At 33.6% G+C, this 26519-nt stretch overlaps 1 long non-coding RNA gene across 1 annotated transcript in view; it reads right to left on the bottom strand.

The window, feature by feature from the left end:
- Window positions 1-24332, bottom strand: part of LOC147071815 (uncharacterized) — a 208466-nt gene extending 184134 nt beyond the window's left edge. The window contains exon 1 of the long non-coding RNA XR_015070594.1: window positions 23450-24332. This is a non-coding gene — a long non-coding RNA (uncharacterized LOC147071815). The remainder of the gene's footprint in view (window positions 1-23449) is intronic.
- Window positions 24333-26519: the final 2187 nt, after the last annotated feature.

The raw sequence follows: 26519 nt of genomic DNA, 5'->3' as shown, positions 1-26519 counted from the left end.
GCATGGCCCCCACATCCTGAAGCGGGCCCTCAGGCTAGGATCTTTGGCGGGCCCCCTACCTATCGCTAAGGATAAAGGCAGTGTGACGCTCCACAGTAACTTTTTCCAAATGATGTACGCGGTAAAATTAATGTGTATATCTTAAGTGCTTTTTTAAATATTAATACATACATTTGAAATATGGAATTGTCGAGTATAGACAAATAAAAATTGTATCGTACAACACATAATTTTAAATAATAGCATTATTGAAGGAAAATAGCGCCGCAGGCGACTTTTGTTTACTATTAGAGAGGATTTGTGATGTGTACTTATTCATATCACTTTATCTGGTCGACTCGCCACGCTGGGCCCCTCCTGAGCCCGGGCCCCCAGGCTAGAGCCCTGTCAGCCCCCCCTTTGTGGGGGCCATGACACTCTCTTCCATAGTCACTAAATAAGACAAGTAATTAGTTCATTATAATTTAAATTGTATATAATTCTAATGTATTGTATATAATTCTAATGTTACCATAAGAAAATGGTTTATCGAATATTTCAGACTAAAACTTATGACCTACGTATGCTCTTGATTTCATAAATAAACCATAGTTTCACTTTTTAAATGTCCTTACAGCAATGGCAAGTTTCAGATTCGACATTAATATAATAATGCTTCCGGACGCGATGCACTTTTTCAACGATTTTTTTTAAACATATAATTACCTACCTACCTAACTAATTTGGGTCTCATATTGCAACACTCACTACGCCGTTTTCGCCCATCTCATATTTAACGCAGAAAATGCAGTTTTTTTTAAAATAATTATTAGGTATATAAATGCTTCCGATTGCTCGTTTCAAGAGTCAATTTACTTGTATATAAAATATTCAAGACGTTCACACGGTTCCTCTGTCTATACCTACACACGCATTCAAATTTTATTCAATAAAAAATCCAAAAACCCAGCGGCGATTTTCTTTGACGCAGATGACGCAATCGATACGTCAGAAGATTTAAAAGGTGGCGTCGAAACACTTCAAACTAGTCAAATTATTCAATTATACCGTAATCTTAAAAATATATGTACCTACTTACATATTTCTCACAAATTCACTATGAAATATTACCGTCGATAGCAATCGATTCGTCAGTAAATTAAAAAAAAGGGCCTCGAAACAGTTCAAACCAGTCATCAAATTATACAAAATTAATCATAAAAATATACTTACAGTAAAAACACAACAATGATTCGTTTCGCGGATTATATGCGTACGAATACGTATACCGTAGTCAGCGCTATGAGTACATCGGCTGCCAGGTAATTAGTAGTACTAGTAGCGGTAAACATCCGCACGCACACCATCGACCATCCGAATCATTGTTTTGTTTTTACTGTACTTATGTATTTCTCGAAAATTGCATAAATAAAATATTAAATTTGCCGAAATCATAACAAATTTTTTTGATGTATAGTATGACAACATCTTTTTGGCTACGTGTTAAAACTGTGAACTAACATGCTCCGCCCATTTTTACCCGCAATTCCATTATAAACTAACAAGCCCCTCCCATTTAGTAGACAACAGCGCCTAGAAGCGTAGCCAAGAAGATGTTGTCGTACAATAGAGATACCCAGGGCTAGAAACCAAAAATTTATAATACTAATCAGTCTATATTTTCTTCGCATATGTTTACCTTTTCACGTAGAAGAAGTCGTGGACGATGGCTAGTAATTTATAATTTATCAAAAACAATACTTGAATAAACACAATCAAAATACGCTTTGTATGATGCAATCCAATCAAAATAATTATGCATAAGTTTCATTACGGCAACCTCCATTTTCGATAATAGTATTATATTATTGTATAGGTGGTATTGTAGCTGTCATATGAAACTTTTCATTGTGTGTGAAATGCAGACTTTGTTAGTGAAATTTATGCAACATTTATATTCTGAAATATTGGTCAGACAATGAGTGCAATATGTACTCTAAAATTAGTGGGCCCGGATTAAGTTCGGTAAGAATTATGAAGGTATACGATAAATTTAAAACTGAGCTGTTGAATATGCCAAATTAGGCAGAATGCATAAGAGAAATGGGATGATTCGATGCAATGCCGGTGAATTAGATTTACAAGTTCCCATACAAAATTGTTCAAAACTTATCTCCATTTTCCTTTCGCATGCTATAATATCAGTAGCGAAGGGTGGAGGTAGACTGTTTAGATCCGACATAAAGAGTGCACATTCATCTTTGTTAGTTACACGTATTCGTTTTTTTATTGAACTAATACTACAATTTACAGATGATGTTGGTTAGTTTTTAAAAATCAATTAAACCCTGCCTAAACCAAACCATAATAGTTACGGTATACTTTGAGCGATACGACAAAATTGTGCACATTTTTTCATTCATACGTATTTGTTTTCTTTTGATTAAGAATACATATTACACGTCATATTGGTTAATTTTTTAAAATTCATTAAACCTTGCCTAAACCAAACTATAATAAATAAAAAATATTATTCTATCTATTATGTATGATTTAATTGCATAATTTTAGATATTTTGTAGATATACGAGTACTTTTTGACTATTATGGCTTTGTTTCATAGGGTTTAATTGATTTTTTTTTTTAAAAAAAGTAACTAACACTGTCTGTAAATTATAGTTTTATATATTTCAATGAAAACAAATTCGTATGACTGACAAAGTTTAGTGTGCAATATTTATGTCATATCTTACCAGCCTACCTCCACCCTTCGCCACTGCTATAATATATTGCAGCATGTTTGTTGTGTCAATAACTATGAGGTTTTTATTATTTAAAAATTGTAACACTAATTTCGATCTCAGTACGGCTCTGAAAAAAAATCTTTAACCACAGAGTTTAAATTATAAATTAATCTGAAACACGTATGTATATGAAGTTTAAGAATTTTAATCAATGGCGTCATATTTTCTTTCACCTTCACTTTCATAATAATATTTAGGCACAATATTCATATAGCATGGTTTTGTGTTCCTATTTCAAATAATTTTAAAGTTGCCATTACAGCAAAATTATTTTCTATTCATCCACGCGTTCCAATTTCAAACATTCGTTTGTTTCAGGAATAGTGGCAAATATTGACGTACATTAATTTCGTTACCTTTGTATATCTATCTATCCAACTGTACAATGTACATTTAATTATTTAATCTGCCTTTTCCCCTTCCAGCGTAGGTTTTAGTATGACGTAGTCGACCGTAGCGAGGTCGTTACGACCAACAGTCACAAGCCGTAGTTACTTACAACTTACAACTACAAAAATAATAATACAAAATAAGTATCCAACAGATACATGCAAACACAGCAGGCGGCAGAACTGGCTAACCTTCATGTTTATCACCGCAAACTTAACCCAGTGATAATGACACAGTTTTGTGAGACTGCCCAGCATTCAGTCACCTTACCTCGGCCAGAATGATGCGCGATGCGTATTTTTCCCTAGCCCGCCGTAGACGAGATGACAATATGTCACAATGGTTCGCGTCGTGACGTAGATGGCTATGTCATAATTTCGTAGGTTACGTCTCATCGTCGAGAATTCGCATTTTACACTCGTCAACGTACCTAGTACGATATTTTTTGATATTATATTAGATTTTATGAAGCAGTCCCGAATTCAGACGGACAGACGCACTAGATGCGAACGACGTTTGAAGTCTTATTATCTGTTACAGAGCGTTGGAGCGGAGCTCGGAGCAGAATCATGGACCACTGGAGCAATGGGATTATACCCGGAGCAGGAGCGGAGCCGGAGCACCGAAAATCTGTAGTGCTCCACTGCTCTGGATTTTTTTTATTATTAAATTTTCGTCCTAAATCCAATGAAAATAATATATTTTCACACTTTGCAACATTGGAATTATTTTAAATATGGCAACACTGCCGAGTGATAAATAACCTGACTTTTTTGACAGAAGAGGCAAATAATGAGACGATTTGCTGTCGGTTTGTTTAATAGAATTAATAATGAAAATGACGAAGCAGAGCAACTCAAAAAAGGGTCTGCTCCAACGCTCTGATTTATCATATTATTGTATGCAGGTACTTTTCTTGGCCGTTCTCTCATGGCCGAGGATTGTGACCACCCTGAAACGTAGTCATCCTCTGGATGGCCAAGAAAATCGAAAACAAAACGCGTTGCTTCTCTCAGGGCAGAGTGAATATTACTCAGTAAGCCGACGCTCCTCCTCTGCTTCTCCCAATCTAGAGGCCATCTAAAACCACAAGACCCTCCTATCCGCGCCGAACAATATGTTTAAAAAAACTACAAAATGCATCAATACATATTGTCGAGAGCTGTTCCTTTATCTGGAGTTTCTGGATGACTGACCCGATTAGTCCTGTGCTCTGTCCTAGAAATTCGAAGCATTTCTATCACCGTATTTCGACAAATAATCTAGTTATCCAGGGGTAGGTACCCAAGAGGTGGAAAACTTCCAAAAGGTTAACGTAGACGGCTGGTCGATATATGTAAAGTTCTGAAGAAGTACCTGACAAAACAATGTACGGGACAGACAAGGATGGAATCAGTTTCGAAATGCCTTCATTGATACAGGTTACTACTACCTACTAAATACTATTAATATGTTTTCCCTCAATTAATAAAAAATAATTCACACTAATGATAATACTTGGAATTTTTCATAAATTAAAATATTATTTTGTTTATTGGAAGTTTTATCAGATTAAATAAAATTTCGCTAAATGACCTCATGTTGTGAAAAATGCGTATTTATTAAAAACTTTAAGCTCGTTAAAAATAAGTTTTTGTCTTTTCATATAAATGATACCCATATTATCACATATTTAAATTAATTATTTTTTCGAATCGCTAAATCATTAAATACAACAACGTAACATGAGAAAATATTATGTCAACCCGTGAGTCAACTTCTAGAATTTATATTTGGAAAAAATTAACCACCTGTTTAAAATACACCTGGCCAGAACTGGGCTATAATACGCTGTGCTATGTAAGCAATGTCAGAATCTATCGCAGAGGACTGTGCTATAATTTCGCAAAGCAAAATTATAGCATAATAAATAATAATTAACAGTCTAACGGCTGTCAATTTTACGAAAAATTCGCATAGTTTTTAATTTAAGTGTTAATTACTTACATTAAAATACTGTGATTTATTCAAGGTTGCGACTATAGACACGGTTGAAAATTTTGGTACGTAATTAAGACTTATTTGCACCATCTTAAAATGCTCTTACTCGACTAACCCACAGTTGAGTCAAAGTCCCGTAACTCTTGTCCGCAACATTTGAAGTAGGTACTATTCGACAATAACATTCATGTGAAATAAATTAGAAAAAAATTGATTGACACGACCTTCAGTCACCAAGACATTGGATATTTATGTTTTATACATTTTTATGAATTCAAATTAAATAATATTATGTATACCTACGTCGTAATATATAATATAACACAGTAGGTACCCCCCGAAGACGGGAAATCGGGAGCATTAGTTATTTGAGTACCTTGGTATCAAAGTGGGACATAAGCCATTTACAAAATTTTACAGGAGACTGACAAACATGTGTGAAAAGTGTCCGTTTTTCATATAACACACCAACTTTAAACTCAAAAATCTATAAGAAAACTACCGTTTTTGATAGATTTTTTGAAAAGAGCATCACTTGCACTACCATAATCAATTAAAACATGAATTTAGTAGGAGGTGGCGTTTGTCCCACTTTGATACCAAGGTACTCATTTGTTTTCTTAAGGTACCAACCATTGGCGATATCAACCAATGTGCAATAAAAATAAATTAAATGAGTAACTTTTTTTTTGTAAAATGGGAGAGCTCTGTTCTGTAAAGAGAAGATGCTCTCACGCTTTTAAAATTATTGATATACGAAATTTATATTATGTAATTTTTTTAACTTTTATTAAATGCTATGTAATCGTCTTGAAGTAATCATGTGTAATGTCGTCACCGTGAATTTACGAGTTTCAGGATTGGCATGGCAATAGAGGCAGGGCGTAGCACCAAGGGAAATTGGTGCGACCTCAAGCTTTCACTATGCTTTATCTTTAGGGTTATGTTTATTATAATATCAACTTCAGCATATTGTCTAAAGCAGTGTTTCTTAACCTTTTTACACATGCGGACCACTGAAAATAAGAGAAACGTTTCGCGGAACGTTAACGCAGAAATAAAAATATTATTTATATAGTAACGTATGATTTCGTCACGTAAAACCATTGCACTATTTTAATAACATAAACAAAATGCATACACACTTGTAGGTGCATGGTTTTTGAAGATTTTTTTGGAATTTTTAACATGGGCATGGACGCCGAAAATTCACGGACAACCGGTTGAGAAACACTGGTCTAAATTATGTCAGCAAGAATTACAACTATTTTTTGTATTCTAGTGAAAAATATAAGACGAAACCAATAATAATCTTATTTTAAATCGACATCATGGTTGGAAAATGTGACTTACGCCTTTTTGGCGTAGCGTTTCGATTAAATGTTCCGTTATGGAACCTGCCCGATATTCTTTTGTTCCACATTACATCGCCCATACTCTATAAACAAATCTAATACCATTAATAAACCAATAATAATACAATGACACAAAAAATTGCCGAACGTATACGTACAGGCGTACGCACACATTTCGAGTGTCGCGAATTTAGCGGGAGTGTAAATTTATGATTATTTCATAGCGAAGTGTCAACACCAACACAATCAAACGAAATTTTATTCGGCGAGACCCTGACCCGGTTAGACATTTTGTTGGGCATCATTCGCTTTACATGCTGCCCCGACGTCGGTGTATTGGTGAATCTCCGCCACGCGGGATGCAAATGTGGGATGCACTAGGAATAATCAGCGTAGCCAACTTAGCGCGTTTCTTGCCAGATCTAGCATATTTTTTAAATATGCGTCTAGCACAGTGGTTCTCATGTGCGGCCACCAACATCATTTTCAGTGTTTAATTTAATTAACTGGGCTAACGTTATATAATATATGTTATTGGAAATAAGTCATGACCAAGTACTTAAAATCATTTTAATAATACCACGGTTGAAAAAAAAAGTCGAAGTTATACGTTGACCAAGAATCAAGTAAATTCAAAGAATTGGCAACAATTGCTTTATAATATTGTCGATTTTTCCTACTACTCTATACTGTGAAAGATCATTCAGTGTAATGCACTTCATAAGAAACAAATATCGAAGCCAGTTTACAAACGTAAACTTGGAAGCGGCCATACGGCTCGCATTGGAAAAAAGGAGTATTGAGGAATTTCCATTTGCATTATTTTTAAATAAATAGATAATGTCTTTTATTAAATGGACTTGTCCATGAATAAATTGATTCATTTTTTTAGTAAATAAAATTTAGCTTTAATCTTTTCAATCACAACAAAAGTGAAATTTGGTGCACCACCACCACGTTTCCATATAACTGTCAATGTCAATTGTGCGGCCACAGTAAAATTTCACGTGAGAGCCACTGGTCTTGCATGTAAAATATGCATCTGGCGTATGGCGTTAAATCTAGCGTTTTTGACACCGCAAACAACTTAAAGCTCGCATAAAAAAATTGAATATATAATTCTGACAAGAAAAACGATAGGTTGGCAGCGCTGTTGTTTGCCATTTCGGTATTTCGGTAGATTCTATACTGTATGGTTACTTTGGTCCCAGGAAGAACCTTCAAAGAAACTGACTGTAAATGTTTCCTACTTTAAATAATTTTGTTACCTTATCTTTACCTATCTTCCATTTGACGCCGCAAATTTACTAAATACTAAATAATTTATCCCTTTTTCGGAGAAGATAGATTGAAATAACTGATCATCCGCAATGAAGGTTAGGGATATTTGAGTAGGTAGGTACTCCTTCAACTGACATGCGAGGAACCACCCAGAGGATGTGTGGAAGTAGATTTGGATGAGATTCGTCATCATCTTCATCGGTGGCAAAACAACCCTGGGGGGAATCCTCACCACGTTAAATAACTTCCCCTATCTCCCTCTCCCCAGCGCCAGAGTTTTCCATTTACAATAGTATTGAATAATATATAAGTACATAATATACAAAACAAAGCAACATTCAGTAGCGTAGCTAGAAGTATTAGACTTACAAAAATCGTGTAAGGGTTCCGCGATGCTTCTTCCGAAAAATCGTTGAAAGTCGAGAGCTGTTATTAGCTCCTCCTTTAACAATGTTGTCCGATCTAATAGGCTTTTCCGTCCAATTTTCTTTCCTATTCAAAATTATTGTCGAGAGCGTTTTTCCCTAAGCTTTTCTCAAACATTTTTCATGCGATTTATTTTTAATATATATTATGTTGTGTGAATGAACACTATTATAAAATATAAAATCTATTACCAACTTTACTAACTGCCTAATATCTAGGGTCCATTGTCCGATTGGACCCCAATACAACATCCAGGTCAGCGCAGGATCGCTCAGAATGGAAATAGTTTGTTTCCAACGCCATTGAAATATCAGTGATCACCATAGTTAGTTATGAGACAAAGAATAAGAATAATGATTTGAGTTATCCCATTTCCACCCGTTATGTGTATGCAACCGCGATTTGTCGGCCGCCTTCCATGACACTATAAACTTGTCAGAATGAAAAGATTTTAGTACCACACTTTCTTGTCCCGAAACGAAACTGCACGGGACTGATGTAACAATCATGCTCCTTGGGGCCTCATTCACTGCAGACCTGTAAATTGCTATTTTATTACCACATTTAATTAACATGCTAATAGTATCGAATGGCCAACTAATTGGAAACGCACCTGTTGCGTTGGACACACGGAATGAGTTTAAAGAAAGAGTTTATAAAATAAAATTAGAATCTTGCTCTGCCGTCATTTATCTTTAGTGACATAAAGTATGCACTGTACTCGTGTACTGAAACAGAGTAGTCAGGAGTTGAAAGTGATGAATCTAAAGAGGGATCGGAATTATTCCGCCCCCCATATGACGCCGTAAACTATTCAAATGCCTCAAAGTTGGCCAGGCGGCGTGGCCAATAAAATTGGGCCTGTCCGTGGAAGGACCCTGGCAAACAGCTCCGCTCGTCGGATCCCATCAGCGGACAGTCCCAGAGAACGTGTTGGTCGTGCCCGCATGTGCATTCCGGGCCATGCCCTATCAAACGAAACCCGTGCGAAGAAGTAAGCGACGCTAAAACTTTCATCTGATCTATTCAGTAAAGAGCACACCCTCGTGACCTCCTACTTTCAACACCGCGAATATAATCACCCTCCGCTCTTGACAACTTAAATTTCTTCTAACAAGAAATCAAGAAGAAGTCAGTCTCGAACGAGTTGATTTATTTTTTATCGGATTCTAGGGGAGGCTAGATTTGACTCCCAAGTAGGTAAATGCGCTAAGGCTAAATCATCGCATTGGCAAGCCTTTTTTGGCGTCATGTGTAAATTTAATCAAGTCCATTACACATTTCATTGGTGTTTCAGTTATTATACTGAAATGTCTAATGTATCATTTCGCTATATTATCGCATTGTAAGTACAACTATAAAAAATATCAATCCGTTGCATTATTTTATTAACAAAGATTTTAAGTAATCAACCTCTTTCCTCCACAATAACCATACGTGGTTGAATTTATTACGATGCATTCATTCATTTACAATATAGAAGCGTAGTGATCAATATACGAGAATTCCAAAGTTAGAAAGGCTAGTTATTAGTTATATCAGGCAAGAACACAGATTCGATCTCTCTATTTTGTAATGCAACTAAAATGACTGCTAGAAGAAAAAAAACAATTACCAATCACATAATCATGCAGTCAGTAACTCTCACATCGCATCATATTCATAACAGTACCCGTTGTATACATTTTTTGTTATGCTGTTATCATAATAATTATATCCCAAATCCGGTAGAATTACTATTTTTTACGCTCCCAACACCGACAGACAACCGCACGTCATTCATTATTTATAAACGGTTGAGAACATGATTGTAGGAACGGAAAATTTGACGTAAGGCTGTTTTACTATTTGTATTATTTGAATATATAAACAATCAGAAGTATAAATCAGTGAGAAAAACAAATTCGCACGTCAAAAGCTTTATTACTTATTAGTAAAAGATTTTTTAACTTCTTTTTATACAGAGAAAATTTTCGTGTTTCAATCTAGCAGCAAGGCAGCTAGTTTGTGGGGTCATAAATAACCATACATCACAGATATATTATTCCTTGATGTCCTCCTTTTCGAGTTTCGATTCGATTTAACATTTTTTTGTTTTGTAGGTCTATCAGGTTTTATTTAAATAAGACCGACTTCGTCTGTCAGTACATTTTGAACAAATACAAACAATTTAAATTCAAACTGTTTATCCCAGTTTACTAACCGATACTAATTAAGACTAATAAGTAAACGTACGTTTAACGTACATTTCAATCTTTCAATCGTTTATTATCAGTTAAAAATGGACGAAACCAATCGTTGCTGTTGTATTTTTAAAAAATAAAAGTGGAATATTCCCCCCCCCCTCCCCCGACCATGTCTGATCCTAATATGATCATATGGGCCTCCACAGAGTAGAGTAGAGGTTTGTGTGTAAAATGTGTGTAATATTTAACTCTGATATATTGCTACATACGTCGATTCTGGTTTTAAAAGAGGTACTGAAATCGTGATGTAGGTACTTACTGAAATATGAGACTTCTAAATAAAGTGTTTAATAATATGTTACATGTAATTAGATACCTAATTTAGGTACGAATTTTTACAGTTTTAATAATAATTAAAATATAAATATGGCTTCCAAGGCAAACTATAACAAATAATTTTATTTGTCGCAACATGCACAGCAACCAAACATAAATATTTTAAAATGTACATACCTACCATTTTACATACAACCGCACAGACAATATAACAACAATAATTAATTTTGTCTTAAGACGCGTAGATGCATTTTTTTATCTGGAAGCAAGACTATATTATCTCCACGTACCCATTGATTAAGGTGACGCATCAGTGAAACGCCAAATAATCTTCAACTGTACGCGCGACGAAATTTTGGACTCGCTGCCATTCACTGAGAGAATGTTGACCCGGGAACACGTCACTTTGCTGCGTGATGGCGACGGGTCAATTAATTCTAAAATCGTGTAAAGATGACTAAAAACGTTACCCATTTACTTTAAAAAGAAAACATGTCAATGAATATATTATTATTGTTACTAATAGAACAATAAACAGAACATAAAATGGACGTATGTTGGATTTATATGACAATTAATATTTCGTTTGACAGGCGTCATTTTCACCCGCCACCCGCAATCCGCGCATCGCCTAGCGACGATCTTTTTAGACCGTGCCTCAACTAATGCATGGCCTTAAGAGAAATCAAAATAATAATAGTAGTTTTAAGATGCATATTGGACATAACGTGTGACGTTCATAAAATAAACCAATGAATAAGGAGACAGATAAGAGTAAGTACACGATGTGACAGATGTTGCCAATCTGATGAAATGGCAAATGGGTCGCACAGTGACACCTAAGTAGCACTAAAACTCGCTCAATCTGCGAACTCATTAATTCGGTGGTGGAAGTACGTCTCAACGAATATTTAGAAACAGGGAACAGAGGAATAACCTAGGGAAGACATTCATCCAGCAGTGGAGTGACCTCAGTTGATGATAATGATGATTAATCTCCAAATAGATCAACATACGTCAGTACTCACAAGCTACTATAATGTATTATAGACAATGATGCAACTGCCATTGACAAACATATGCCAGACAGGTTAAGAAAATAATCTAGTTGGCAGGGAAAAAAAGCTAGATTTTCTTATAATTAAAAAAAAATGTCTAGAAAGTAGCAGTTACAGTAGTTACACAATAGTCATAATTTTGAACATTGTTTTACAAGAACTAAATATATTGAAGACGAATTAATTGTATCGCAACTAATAAATACTATTAATATAAACAAAAGGTACAAAATTTGTCATTACTTAATATCGTATGTTAGATTTAATTTATTGATAGAATACTAAGGTACTCTTAAGAGATCAGCATGTTAGTTTTCTAGGAAATTTTAAGTTATTTCCTTTGATGAAAAACGCTAGACAAGATCACTATACGACAGATGCATAATATTTTCCAAGCTGTCAATTATTCAAAAATGCTATATTTGACAAGAAAAACTCTAAACTGGTAACGCTGATTATAGGCACAAAAGAAAAGTGTGAACGAATCCAAGAATAAACAAATTGTGTAAGACTTTAACAGTTTTTCGATTACGTCAATCCCAGATTAAGTCATTTCCACACACAATAATTCGGCAATAATAATTATTCTAATATATGCGTACAGCCACGTAAATTAATTCCCAAACGAAATGGAAACTCAACGTGGTTTTTTTTCTTCCGAATAATATGCAAACACTCACTCGGCAAACTTGTTTGACGGTATTATTTCATCGGCCCATGCCGCATGAGAGTAAAGTTAACGCGGGTTAGGCAGGCATTCAAGTATGTACCGTCGCCCGCCGCCGCGCAGCACTGTGTAGCCGCTGCCGTTTTTCGAAAGTGAAAATCGAAAGTGATTCTCGACAAAGTTGATCGTATTAAGTTTACTTAGTGTCGATTTGTACAACTCGATCCAAACCGGACAGCTCTGAATAACTGTCTAATAAGTGCGCACTTGTCAAATTGCAAAAATAAATGTGAAAAGGGCAATCAACGGACAGCTATCGCGACAGGCGACAGGCTAATGCTCAAATCACACGAAACAATGCGATCCCAGCTGTTCGCCTATTTCAAGAGAAAAAAATTTTTACTTGGACAGTCTGGACTGCCATAGAAAAGTTTATATTCTTGCCCGATCCAACTCAAATATACCAAAAATATATTTTCAGCTTGATGGGTAACATTAAATAATACTTTCCTCTAATTGATTTGTCCTTTGTACAATTTATTCCGTTTTAGTCATTTTTTGCGACCCGGGATTCACCTGTCTGTACAGCTGTACTCGTAGTCAGTGTGTATTTACCATTGGTGAGTGCGTACAGCGCCCGAAGATGCCGAAAGTCGAGACCCGAGGCGAAAAAAATGTTTCAAACGGAATAGTACAAAACTCAAATCAATTAGAATTTAAATTCAAATGCCATCAAGTCCCTTCGGTTGATAGTATTAATTTTCTAAATAGTTTAACGTTAACTGTTTTTAGACTAAAGTTAATGATTAAAAGTAGCTGTATAGGTACTTCAAAATTAATATTTTGCATTATTGTCCGTTCAAGCAATGAATATATTCTAATGTTATTATTGTAAAGCTAAACGAACAATGGGGGTGGGGGTAGGTACTCGGTAGACGGTTCGCACGCAGGGTGGTCAAATAAATGAAGAAAAAAGCATAGTATATTTAATTTTTAAGACTAGGTTTCGTGGGGAAAATATTTTTTTATGTTTTTTTGTGACTTCTCAAAACATAGGTAAACATGCATGTCAAACGTTTAATCGTCTTTATTTCCTTTGCCCACTTAAGACAAGCAATAATAATAAAAATAATTTGACATACAAATTGTAACTAGCAAGTGAAGAGGGTGGCATTTTATTTTTGATTAAGGACGGCACTGTACCTAAGGTTGTCACATCATCTATTAGTGAGTAAGCAAGCTGAAATCAATGTTTTTTACTATAAAATCGCATATTAAAGTCAAGTATAAGTAACTAAATGATTTATAGTTTACAAAATGTTGGATAGCTCAAAAACCCTTTATATGACATACGTACCTACTATATTGTGCAATTACTTAAATGGTCATAATATTTACAACTATTATACTTATAATGACACCCACGGTGGCCGCGCGGCATAAGCATTGGACTACAAAGCCGTGGGTCCCAGGTTCGAATCCTGGGTCTGGCAAGTACACATATTGTTTTTCAATTTGTGTGTGTATGTTATGTTTGTCAGGGTATGGACCTAATAGGTTGAGCAAGTGGCTGACATCCATTTCTCGTAAAAAACAAAATCTGTCAATACAAACCTCTACTCTGTGGAGGCCCCATATGATCCTATCAGGATCGGACATGGTCGGAATACTTATAATGACATATAAATGTTATTTTATTAATATATATATATGTAACATACATACAGAAATATGACATGCCATGGTTAGATATCACAATACGAATAAAATTAGTATCCTAAGCAAAGCTATAAAATTCTCAAACCATAATAAAAAAAAAAATTTAAAAAAACATGCAAAACTATTTGTTTATAGTTTACGACCACATTCCACAAATGATTGTATATTACTTAGTTTAACTTTATATTTCATTTAACTGCCTACCAATTATCGAAATAATATTCTAATATAATATTTTTCTGCAGAAGAAACATGAAAGTTATTTTCAAACATTTTAAATTTGGATATCAACGTTACATAATATCATAATTTACATAAAGTTGCTTTATTGGTTGGTATCCACAATGTCGATCGAATATCGTTTCTTAGCAACGCTTGCAGTATTGTTTACTGTGAAGGAAACTGTCAAAATATAATAAATGTGGTTGGAATTTAATTGAATATATAGTTAACTGGTATATTTTTATAAGTGAGCTACTATCGAAGGGATGGGCTGCTTTTTAATGCGTGCTTTTTTTTATAGCGCGTGATGATCGAAAATAATCGTAAAAAGGAAAACTAATTCTAAAAAACGGTTATATTATGCGCCTGCCGCAGAATAAGCACGGCATTTCCACGATGCTAGGTAAATTAATTCATTCAATTTGTCTTTTTTTTGACGTATTATTTCTAAACTAGATTATCATTAGACATTCAATATTTTTATATGCCTGCGTAGGTACCTACGCATTGTATATTATATACCTACATAAACATCTGATGTCGAAGATAAATTCACTCGAATTGGTCAGCTAAGAGCTGTATGCATATTAGTAAGTCGGTTTAATCACCAAGCCGATTTTCGAATAACTAACATATAACACAACTGACAGCTGTTAAATAATTACTTTTTATGAAAATAGATAGTAAATATAGTTTCGGTCAAAGCAATATTTTATTGATTGCCGATTATCTACGCAAATACCAAACAAAAAGGAATGAGTAATTTGCAAGCATTTGCAATACTTAATTAAGTGAACACGGAAAACGTGTTGCCATTTCGTGAATATAAACTATACACGGAATTTGTACAAATAATAAAGTAACCACAAACTTACTTGATTAATTAATAAACTATATTAACTATTAATCAATCTATAATTACTTAATTTTTATTATGCAGCTTATCATAGATTGATCGTTGTATGGCGACTATGGCGTATGCCAATTAAAACATATTATTTTAATAATTTACGGAAAATCGCCATTTTATATAATAGGTATGTAAAGCGTTCATAGTTAGTTAAATTTACATATTAACGTCGCTTATGACATTAAGTTTAACAGTTTGACCTATTAACGTACATATGACATCACTGCAATCTCTGATCGATTTATCGCACAGATAAGTTAACCAATTATTGCAGTTAGCGAGGTGGAATTCTGAAAGATGCAGAAAGACCTGACACTAAATGCCATGCATTCTGTGCAGCGAAAGAAGTTTATGGTAAAAGCCAACATATTACCTACCATGTTTAGACAAATAAGATTACTATACTTTTCAGAACATCTGCTTTCCTCCAAAAAAGCGATTACTATTTATTAGTTATCCAGGTTTTCTTGTAGTTAGATAATAATTTATGTAATGTAAGTAACAAGTTAAATGACACCTCCCCGAATGCTCGGCAAGTGAGAAGAAGAATATGTTTACAAAGCGACAGGTGAACGCTCGCTTATCTCGGCGGTGTTGTGTTGGTGCCACATTACCTGAACCTGACTGCGCGCAACATGTTTGACAAACAATAATGAAATCACTTGAATGGGATGCGGAGCTCTACCGCCGGCCATCGCAAGTTTAATGCACCTCCGAATTCATCGAAAAGGGGTTTCGTGTGGGACGCCACTGGTTGTCAATAAAAAAATAAATCCATAACATCAAATGTATTAAGTATATAGATTACATACGATTGAATTATACACCCCAGTCCAGTGAATTATAATACTTATATACTGGGATACCATAAATAGTAAAAAGTCACTGAGTTATTTTTTAATTCATCCTGCCCACATTTTTGCCGTCCAAAATCCGTTGAAGGCAGAGGGTAGTCGAGATATTTTTGTAGCTCTCGTCCTGCCAAAAAAATGGTCTAATCAATGAGCCTGTTTTAGCCTGAGCCTGTCCGAGTCGATTTCCTAGCTTTTTCAAGTGTTAGGTATGTATCGTATACCGCTTTAACATTCCGAGGTGTTTTATGTCGTCTCTGTTGAGGTTCTACAATTATTTAAGGTGACGCATCAGTGAAACGCCAAATAATTTTCAACTGTACGGGCGACGAAATTTTGGACTCGCTGCCATTCACTGAGAGAATGTTGACCCAGGAACACGTCACTTTGCTGCGTGATGGCGACGGGTCAATTAATTCTAAAATCGTGTAAAGATGACTAAAAACGTTACCCATTTACTTTAAAAAGAAAACATGTCAATGAATATATTATTATTGTTACTAATAGAACAATAAACAGAACATAAAATGGACGTATGTTGGATTTATATGACAATTAATATTTCGTTTGACAGGCGTCATTTTCACCCGCCACCCGCAATCCGCGCATCGCCTAGCGACGATCTTTTTAGACCGTGCCTCAACTAATGCATGGCCTTAAGTACCGTAAGTTCACCATCACTGATATATAGTGATAATACAAATGCAGTAAGTATGTCTGTGATCCATGTGTGTCCATGATAAGTAAATACCTATGTACAAAATATTTTTTTTATATATATTATATATTTTTCTGTCTGACTTTATCAGTTACTAGGAGTTGGACCAGGTTTAGCCAAATGCTATAAATGTCTCAAATGATACAATCTGACCTGCCTTTTCATCGCGCCAATCAAAATTCGGCATCCAGGAGGACTGTTAAAAAACAATGATACGGTATCAGTGATGCCAACCGTACTATAATTATAGTACAATACTATAATTTTGATTTCGCGAAAATTTATACTTTATACTATAATTTTACGCCAAATATACCAAAATACTATAATTTTAAAGGATTCAAGACGAAAAATGTTCCTGTACTATATATTTTTCTGAAATACTATAATTTGTATGCCTTTGTACTATAATCAGCATAGAAAAATATGGCAACACTGTACGGTATGCTGGAATGACATGACACAAAAGTACTAGCGAGTATGGTGTAAAAATAACCCACCTAAGGAGCGGATATGGATTAAGAAGAAAGAATGCTCCCACAGTGGTTGACAGCAAGGCAAAGGAATTCGAAGGACATTGTATTGCAATCAATGGTATAGTAATTTCATATACAAAGTATTGGGGCCCAGTCGGACAAGAGGCCCTAAATCTCATGCCGATAGTTAGGTACATAATTACGTTGCTAATAAATTTTATTTTTCATAATATTCACCGTTTACAAAAAAGATATAATCAATCTGAAAAAAATATAAAAGGACAGCTAAAAATGCGCCATTGATTTTGAACAGGACAACACCCCGATTATATTGGAGGAAAATTTGAAAGAAAATAGCTTTAAAAAATATATCGACTTTAATTTTGAACGTTTTTTTAGAAACACGAGTTGTATTATTTTTGCATAGAGGGGCAATAGTTCTAGCTACACCACTGAGTGCAATATGACTTATGAATACTTAGTTTATGTAATTATTACATTACTAATGAGACACCCAACATTTTGTTCAAGGATGAGAACAATATTATTACATTATGAAGTTATACTAAAAACTCGGGTGACAGATTAAAAAAACAAATGACAATAGTTTTTCATTCATTACATTAGGAATAGTAGTTTATAACTTACCTACTGAAAAATCTGTTAAATAAAATATACAATATTGCCGTCGGCGTATAATGTCGTGAGTCTCATTCTCCCGCCCCGGGTCTGGCAAATACACATATTGTTTTTCAATTTGTGTTTGGAGTCAGAGTATGGAGTTGAGCAATTAGTGGCTAACATCCATTTCTCGTAAACACAAAAATCTGTTCTCCGCTGTGTGGAGGCCTATATAATCTTATTAGGATCGGACATGGTCAAAAGGGAAAAAAACACAATATTATGTTTGAGTGTTGATTCGAATTCGAAATTGTTGTCACACGTTGTTCGATGGGCTTTCCTGATTGTATTCGATAAACGTCACATTTTTAAATTCACCTACACAGTGTCGCGAAAACTTCCAACAAACGGTAAGCAAAAAATGCGTCCAAACATGAAGCTTCACATAACCTTCATTAAAAGGGGTGCGCGTGCGAGACACGGTTAGAGCAGCTTTGAACTTTCTTATCAAGTGTTAGATAAACACAACGTAACATGACACATGGGAATGACTATTTTATAACTGTTCTTGCATATTATTACATATTCAATGTTTTAAAATAGACTCATCACAATAATAAATAACAATGCATTCGTTGGAAATTGTTATGAAACAACGGGATATTATATTATTATATTTACTCAAAATTCATTGTTTCTAAAATATGTCAATTACGATTGACACCGGCCAAAGGACAAAGATTACAACTACATATACGTATTGTTAGAGTTAAAATTATTGTTTTACTATCTACACAATATGTAATTTAATTATCATCAAACTGGCTTTCTTTTTAGTACACTAGTCTAAAATAAACGATAGAAGAGATTTTTATTTATATTATTTTATAATTTTTATTAAGGTGACGCATCAGTGAAACGCCAAATAATTTTCAACTGTACGCGCGACGAAATTTTGGACTCGCTGCCATTCACTGAGAGAATGTTGACCCGGGAACACGTCACTTTGCTGCGTGATGGCGACGGGTCAATTAATTCTAAAATCGTGTAAAGATGACTAAAAACGTTACCCATTTACTTTAAAAAGAAAACATGTCAATGAATATATTATTATTGTTACTAATAGAACAATAAACAGAACATAAAATGGACGTATGTTGGATTTATATGACAATTAATATTTCGATATAAATCCAACATGCGTCCATTTAATGTTCTGTTTATTGTACTATTAGTAACAATAATAATATATTCATTGACATGTTTTCTTTTTCAAGTAAATGGGTAACGTTTTTTAGTCATCTTTACACGATTTAAGAATTAATACCCCCGTCGCCATCACGAAACAAATTTACGTGTTCCCAGCTCGATGTTCGCTCTCCGAGTGCCAGCGAATCCAAAATTTCGTCGCACATATAGTTGAAAATTATGTACCGTTTCACTGAAGTACCGTCTTAATGTGGAGAATAAACATGCCATTAGTATTTTCCAATAGGTATCTAATATTAAAATACATTCAGGGGGTTTGTATTTTTTTGCGTTTTATGGCCAGACCGCCATCAAGTCATAAACCAAAACCGGCTTCAAAGTATATCGCGACGCAGAACTAACCTGCCAATTGGGACGGCAATAACCGTGTTCAAACAAATCGCTTCGATCATGGATATATTCTAGTGGGCGTTGTTTTGTAATTTCTTAAGATATGTTTACTTAAACTTATCTCACTAGGAGTGATTTCGTGTAATTTTTACGATTTTTATATTTTACTCTTAATTGTCGCAGCATTATAACGCAGTGACAATGACAAGGTCTTAAAGAAAAAAATATCGTTTTTGAAATATGTCACATTCTCTAAATAATCTAAATCATTTCAAAATATCAGGCCTTCGTTTACCATAAATGAATTGAACGAAGTGCATAAATTTATTTAACATACTCGAGTAATTCCCAGTTATAATTTCAAAACATTAAATTGACTTATTTCAATAATATGTACATTTAAGAAATTAATACTTTATTATTATTAAGATTATTTTTCCGGTTGGGTGTGATTAAAATATAAATAATTTTTCTATGGAGACCCCCAATAGAATTGGTGCTACTCTAATCGTAGCTAGACTGGTTAAAACCGCCCCTGGATATGTTATTATTATTAATATTAGGTATAATATAAACTACTTATAAGTCATTGCACATTATTTATTTCGAGTATCTACTTTGCTAGTACATACTCATCAAATTATATAATAAATTATATTCAAGACTACACCTTGAATCTTAATTGAACAATAAGAATATATTATAATAGTATAATACACAGAGGCGCACTATTACCACCGGGTAATACGGGCTTTTTTATTAATAGTTACAATGAATAAAAAATGACGTGCTATTTAATGTTAGCATTTTACTATCTAAATTCTAAAGTTTGGTTTCTGAGACTGAGTGCTATATGGGAGGTATGGTCCGGAAATTTGTACGCATGCAGTTAGCCGTATTACAGTTCACCGTGAGCTGTTGTATCGAAAATAAATAGCCGTACAATATTGAGATCAAATTCATAACATAAAGGAAAGACTGAAGAAAAAATGTAGTTATGTAAGTAAGTAAATTAAAAATATAATCACATCGTAAGTATATTATGTATTAAGTATATTTATATAAAATTCTGAATGATTTAAAAGTAGGTTAAGAAATAGGTGCTCGTAAGTATCGGGTCATACCTACCAAATATCTGACAATAATGACGCGTTATTATCAAACATTAGATACCAATCAATTTCAAATTAATGCTATTATTAAATCTAATAAAATTGGATCATTGCAATGCTCTACGAATAACGCGTCATTTTTTTTATCTCTTTCCTTCTCTTTCCGGTACGGCAGTTCACGGTGAACTGTGATACGGCGAAATGTAATATGAAACTAAACCAAAACTAAAATAGATAATTTTATAGTACAAAAAAGACTCGTCCTTCTTATTAGTTATTATTTTTAATTTTACTGATGTACATACTATCTACCTAATTACTAGTGAGTAATCTACTACGCTTATGTGCAACTTTTTTATGGGCAATTTCATCTTTAGGTATTGTTAATAATTTGTTTTATCATTTAAGTTCCAAGTTTTTTTTATTTAAAACTGGCTTTTTGAAAATCGAAAATTATACTGATCTCATTAATAGGTATATAAATTGAAACAATTTTTTTTTCGATACACGGCGATTATATCTCAGTGCGGCCCTAACACATACATAAAAACTATGTATCTTACCACAAATGAATCTGCAATACGAAATTACTTCTAAATTCAATTCCAGCATTAATTCTTGCGTAATGTATCTACCTGATCTAATTTTTCTGTTTTTATGCTAATCACAATAACAATATTATCATGATTCACATTTTTAAAACTGGCAAAAAACTTATATTTTGCATCAAGAATCGGTACAGTCAGCTAAAAATTAATATGCTCCAGATTTCATTATGCTATGTTGGTAATAATTTTAATGCAAATTAATCGGAATTAATCTAACAATTTGAGTCACTCAATACGGATAGACAATATTTCAATATATTGCGAAGATTTAGGGTAGTATTACATATCGTTTGCAACTCACATCTTGACCTGGTTTATATAAATTATAAATTGAAAGTTTCGTTGAAGTCATTAAAATATGTCAAACAAAATTATGTGACATAACATTATAACCTTGTTTAAGCTCTTTTATTTCGAATATTTGAAAAAAAAAGTCTTTCAAAAGTCGGGGAAACTCCCTTAAGTAGATACTTATGAAAAATAATATTTTTTAAATGCTAAGTAGAAACTATAAAAAGCTTTAATCTTTGGTAGTTGTACCTACATATTATTATATTTACCAAATAAGTCATTTTACATAGAGCCCGAAGATACCGAAACAGACAGTAGAAAACTATCATCGATTACCTACCCTCAGTTAACAACACGAGTGGCGAATCTTTTTATGCTTAGATACTAAAAAAATATTTGTAATAATGGCACGGCGACAAGAGTTTTTTTTTTAAATTATGAACATTTAAAACATTAACCCCCACAGAAAATACATTCGATTTTCCCTATTTTTTTAGCTTTTCATCCCATTTATTTTCAAAAATCTAAAATTATTTAATTCCCCGAAATATTTTTTAACTTAAATCTCTCTACAACTGCTTCGCATTCCAGTTGAATTTTCTCGAGTGCCATAGGTTCGCCATCGCTGGTCTATAGTATTACATTGTAAAAGTAAATGCGTGTTTGCGCACTCTAGTATGTATAGTATGGATAATGCCTCTTGTAGGTAGGTACATACTATTTTTTTTGAAATGCTAAATCACCAATTTTGCTCAACACAGAGCGCAAGGACACATTTAACATACTTTTTACGTACATTGGTAGTCAGCCATTCGGTCGAACCCCATTCTATGAGTAGGGAGAGGAAAAACGCAGGGAAAAAATATATGGCTCTGCAGCGTGATTACTCTCCTGGTGAATCCCATTAATATTTTAATTTTTTTTAAATTGAAGATGGAAGTTTTTATTTTGCAAACCAGTTCGCAATTGCAGATATTACAATTAACAATTAGTACCTTGATAGCAGAGGCGTATTAGTGCAATGAGACTGTCTCTAAATTAAATAAAAAATAATAACGTCTCAAATAACTACAAGATAAAAAGAACTTTTTATATACCACATTTTTAAATTTTCTGTTGAATCTTGACAATTCTATGTATTAATAAATACTTTTTATTGTATTTGATAGAAATAATGAATAAATATAGAATACTGAAATGTCATTTTGACGTTTCATATTGATTTCCATAGTAACGCACGTATATATTAATAATTTAGTTGTTAGGGCCACCCCCTTAGCAACCAATAATAGTCTTTTACTTTTTACGGATTTTTCTGAAATAACTTTCCACGCAAAACAGGATTAACTAAAAATGATTTCAATTGTGCTTAAAGATGGTTAGAAGTATTAAAAGAAGGACTAGACACACAAGAAAAATGTGTACTGGACAAACAAGAATACGAGCTAATAAAAACGTGGTAAAATAGAAAAATCCTGGGGATGAGATGAAAAAAAACACGACTTATTGCGTATGATCTCATTCATTTGTTTCATATTTCTATATCAAATTATTTGGGACATGTATCTACTCCGATTACTTATGTACACTCGTTGGACCCGATTAACAATAAAAAATGTTCGCCAAAGATTTTCCATTTGAGACTAGACTCGCCAGCTAATCAGGATTTCTCCCGGTTTCCCCCGTGACATTCCGCACCGCTTATAGGGGAATTAAATAATACGCATTTACCAAAATATAGTGTTACGTTACAACGTTATAATTTACTATGAATTCTAGATGGTGACGACGTTCAACCCCCAAAGATATTATTAATTGCTATAATACTTATAAGGAAATAGTTATTGTAAAATTACTTACCGAACTCATAGAAGTGTTGAGGTGTTGTGTTTATCCATAATCCATAGTATAAGCAAATCCATGTTTGTCACCATGATAAAAAAATAACCATAAAATGTATAATGGATATTTTTTTTAAACCACTAAAACGTTTTTTTTTTTGTTTTAATTCACCCCTTTGTCACGCAACTATTTTTTTCACACAACGATGTTTCAGTCACAATAATAATTGAACGGTTTTCTTGTTTCGCAGTACAATATTATTTTTGTTTTTGTCCACACGGTGATTTTTAAAAAGAAAAATTGTAAATAAAAAAGTTATATTTTAGTTTGCTTATAAACGTAACAATACCTGAGATTTTCCGATCAGATTTATTTATGTAATTGAAAGTAAAGCTTGAATGTTAAGTTTCCAACCAGTCACAGTTTTGTAATAAAAATCTCCATTAATACTTTATTAAAATCAAAAGTATTTCTAGCGCCAAGCAAAAGAAAGCAATAATAATTTCACTTTCACATTCGTCTAAAGAACACGGCTGTTTGTGGCTTTTTAGCGGTAATAACTGTTCACAGGCGATGACGATTGCACGAAAATGTCGATAATGTCAAAAGAAAATGGCATAATAACACAAACAAAATCAAGGACCTTACGAAGGAGACTCAGCTTAATTAATTAACCATTAGAGAAAAATCATTTAATACACAAACACTTCATAAACATCACATAAAATAAACGTCAAGAATCCCGAAATTGCAAAATGGTGGAAGAGTGTTTTTCCCGCCGAGATCGCAGGGTCCAGGAAATTCAAACGAAAACGCTCGAAGGATTTCGTTCGAAATTCAAACGAAAAAAAACGGAACGACACGCGACACTACCTACCGGCGCAACAGACCAAAAGTCACTGACATTTTCAACCAAACATAACCAAATTCAAACACAGGCGCGCGCTCATACTACTATGTACGTAGTATGGCGGCGATTTTGATACGTTTGTCTCTTTCTTGCTCATCATTTTCGAATACTGTATCCATCTCAATTTGCCTAGGTGAGTGGCGATATTGAAAACTGGTGGTGTGGGAACCAACAATTAGATAATATTCTTACTTGTTTATTTATTTTTATAAAATTGCATTATTAGGTTCAAACCGGTCCTAATACTATTTAAAAATAATAGACCTTTACATGTTTTATATTTATTTCATTATGATATATTTTTTTTAAATTTGGTTGACTTTAATTTTACTTTAATTACAACTCATTCGTCTCTCGTGAGGAAATTAGAAATTGAATGTTTAATTTTCCAATTTATTACCAATATTATCAATATATATGATTATATTTTGAAATTAAATAATTGTAATTTTAAGAAAAACATCGTTTTATTTGTTTGATTTTTTTATATAAAAGGTGATGAATACATGAATCGCGTAATATTTACATACCTGTCTCTTTCTGTCTACTATAAACTATAATACTGTTATCTCTGTCAGAATGAAAACCATTCCGACGTAATCTATCAATGTCTCTTTTCCACAACCGATGAGCATATTAGTCTGTCTCTTTTTGTATGCACGTTAACCCTTTCCAGGATTATATACCTCTCTTTCTTTTATAGAGTCAATGCTTCGTGTATTATTATTTTCTTTTGAAGAAGAAAAAGCTCGTATAAAGTGTTCCTTTTTATATGAAGCTTCCATAGACTTTTAATCGTAAACAAAATTGAAAGTTTAACACATTTTTTTCTACATGCATAAATCTAATAATAAAGTTAGCTATAACATTTTTTAGTAAAATGGTGATAAAGAATAAACTTTTTTAGAGCATAGAAGATTGCATAGAAAAGAATTCGCGGACCCAGGCAATATTATACAATTATTGTGTATACATATAATTTTGACATACTTATCATTTATATTCTATATGGATGAAACGTCAGAATTAGTCTGCCCGATTAATGATTTTTTTTATTCGTAAGATTTATCGCCACATGTGAAAGTGACGTTAAAACGAACTCTACATTCATTGTAATAATGGTCAATTTCCAAACTTCTTTAATTTGCATACGTGAATTTTATTCTAAAATAAAAGAAAATAATTAAATGTGATATTAAAAAAAAGAATAAACACAGTTTTCATAATATGTATTTAAAAACTGAACTCTACCTACATTGCATTAAGGGTTATTCTTACAGATTTTTGTCAAGTAGTGTCTATAACCGTTTCTGGAAAAGTACTTTCTCATCTTTCTATTCAGTTATTCTAAATAATATATAAACATAAACAATATTAATAATAATTAGCTACCGAATTGAAAGTGCATTTTACACAGGTTTCCCGTACTGACTTTAGATCCTATTTCAACTACAGTTTATATAATTAAATTAAAAAAAATATCGGATTGCAAATATTTCAATTTGAAACTATTCCTACGTCATATCACCTGCGATCCATCCACTGCTGCATAATGGCCTTCCCATAGTTCTCACTTCGCCACTCTTCCCATTCCTTAGTTAAGTTGATGATTTCGCTGTTCCAGCAGGTTTTAGGAGATGTGATTGTTTAGTTCTCCTCGGGTACCACTTCATGTCTGCACACTGCTGTACCATTGCCATTTCCTCCACTTGGTGACCTCCAATACGTCGCTTTCCCTTATCTACCGGGTTATTTTGTGGATGTCCACTCATTCCGCATTATACCCAACATCCACTTTTATTTGTTACGTTTTACTGAATTTTTGTGTTTCTCTACTGCAATCTCCAAACCTCGTACCTACTATCCAACAAAGTCCTTAGGTATGCTGTGCAAATGTGTCGATCATGCATTCGCAACATTTTTTTTTGTACAAACGCATGGTTTATTTTGGAGTCCAACTTTTCCTTTCGTTGATTTGTACGCAAACTTGTTGCACAACAACGTAAAGTGTTGTACAACTAACGATTTATTTATTATGGATGGCATTCATAAGTAAAAGAGACCCATTTGCTTCACTTCGGAATGAATGTGGTATTTTGCTTTGTTTGTAGAATATAGGAAACACGTCAGCTTAAAAGACTGTACACACACAAGTTGACAACATTATAAATCACACAA

This window comes from Rhyacophila brunnea, unplaced genomic scaffold (assembly GCF_057557595.1).
Source record: "Rhyacophila brunnea isolate RB1 unplaced genomic scaffold, BYU_Rbru_1.0 scaffold_2, whole genome shotgun sequence".
Lineage (NCBI taxonomy): Eukaryota > Metazoa > Arthropoda > Insecta > Trichoptera > Rhyacophilidae > Rhyacophila > Rhyacophila brunnea.
The sequence above is the reverse complement of the archived record's forward strand: the minus strand, read 5'-3'. Positions and strand labels throughout refer to the sequence as shown.